Below are 2213 nucleotides of genomic sequence, written 5' to 3' on the forward strand. Positions count from 1 at the left end.
CTTTAAGACTGACACTTAAGAATTACTCCTACACTTCACTTAAAGTAAGACTGACACTTAAGAATTACTCCTACACTTCACTTAAAGTAAGACTGAGACGCTTGATAACTGACTTTTACTCTCAGCTTTTAACTAAGAATTATTTTACACTTAAGTCCACTCTTAGCAGCCTTCTTAAGAGTAATTCTAATAAGTTTTATAAATATGGGCCCTGGTTCATGGTTCACAAATAATAATCTTTATTCTAGTGGATTCTGACTGTTACTCAAACTTCCAGTTGGAAATGATGTCAGAACAGAAAGTGGGTCGTCTCAGAACACAACTTGTTCTGAAACTTCAGATCTTTATTCAAGCTGAACCTTAAAGAACGCAGCAGAACACTTGAGATTTCCCAGAGTCTTTACAGACAAACCAGATTAGACAAAGAAGAAGAGCTAATAACATGTTTGACTTTAACCTGTCCACTCATCCCAGGAGGAATGATTAAACTGTGAATGTGTGTAATTAGCAGGTCTGTGTTCAGTGAAATTAGAAGAAGTAAAACTAGTGGAAATGACCTGCTATCATTGATAATTATGATGTTCCAGCACAGCTGTAATTAAACAGTCAGAAGAGGAGAGAAATCTGTCTGTGTTCACTAACAGAGGAGGTCTCAGACTCTTTGATGAGGGCTGATATCTGTTTGCACAGTCGGGGGTGGGTGGGKGGGGGGGGGACCCCACGGACTACTTTGAACTCATCTTTGGCACCATTAGTGTGTGATGACAGTGATGACAGCGATTAGGAGGAAGAAGGCCACGATGTCAATTTTCATGCTGGAAAACAGGAGAAGGAGAGCAGGACGGCCGCCCAGCTGGTCCGTAACGAGCCCACCAGCCACAAATCTGACCCCTTTAGTCAGGGGACCAAACAAACCGCCTCCCCGACTCTGTAAGATGTGTCTCTGCTGCACAGTGTGAAGAGACACCGTATATGTTTGATTCAAATGCAGCATTTCTTTAAGACAGGGGGGCAAACACACTTACACAAGAGGGCCAGACATGGTCCAAAACAAGGGTCGGTTTCTGTCAACATTACTGAAGAGATGTTTTATAACAAGCTGTTCTTATAGGAACCTGTCCATATCATACATTATGTTCTTCAGAACAGGGGTGGACAGTCCTGGTCCTCAGTGTCCTCAGGGTCCACCATCCCATCCTGCAGGTGTCACTAGTTTCTCTGCTCTGAAGGAAGGGCTGATTACCAGGCTTCTGCAGAACACGAAGAAGTCACTCAGTCACTGAATCAGGTGTGTTGGAGCAGAGGAACCAGTAAAACCTGCAGGATGGTGGTCCTTCAGTACTTAACAGACTATTAACAGTTATTGTCACTGATGAGTGAATAAAAGTGAAAACTTTTTAAATGTTGAGGTATTTGGTGTTTGGGAACGCCTGCTTTTTGTTTGTTTGTTTGTTTGTTTGTTTGTTTGTTTCCACTCTCGGAGGAGTAAGACACTTCTTCCTTCTCTCCTGGCCTTTCTTATCTTTTCCTGTTTTGCTGCTGGAGACTTCTCTACATTTCTCATCCGAAATAAGAAATTATGGATATTTTTACTTTTATGGATTTGATTAGCTGGTCTCAATAAAATTTTTGGAACAAAGTTTTTTTCTGCTTCCATGTGAGGACATGTCAAAGGTGGGACCTCTGTTCTGGATATATATCTGGACTCCGATCACTGGATTCTACGGCTAGGTTAGGTGGTCTCCTGGTGTTCTACAAATCAGCATCGGTGGCTGTTCATGTCCTGGCTGACTGACCAATTTGATGGGTGGCCGTATTCTATCAGCACTCTGACTTTTTGCCTTGAGCGAGCTGGACTCAGTCTGCTAGCGGTTCTATTGAGGGTCGCGCGCTGGCTGTGGTCCCTGGACTTTGCTTGCCAGATGGAATTGATCTTAGAGGATCTGATAGATTCGGGCTTGGCGGAATCTGTCCACACTCTTTTGCCTGAATGGGATCGCCACCTTGAGATGCACCAGCAGGAACTCTAAAGCAGATGGAAAATTGTTGTCGTCTGCTTTTATTTTCTGTTCCCAAAACAACTGATTACAGAATCTGGATCTCCCTGACAATGGTCTTGAGTTGTTGACTAAATTCTTTCTGGCTGGATGTGTCGACAAAGGCCACACCTTCCTCCCTCCTTTCGCCCATCTAATCTGTGTTTCCAGAGCTGG

Source organism: Austrofundulus limnaeus, unplaced genomic scaffold (genome assembly GCF_001266775.1).
Source record: "Austrofundulus limnaeus strain Quisiro unplaced genomic scaffold, Austrofundulus_limnaeus-1.0 Scaffold1189, whole genome shotgun sequence".
Lineage (NCBI taxonomy): Eukaryota > Metazoa > Chordata > Actinopteri > Cyprinodontiformes > Rivulidae > Austrofundulus > Austrofundulus limnaeus.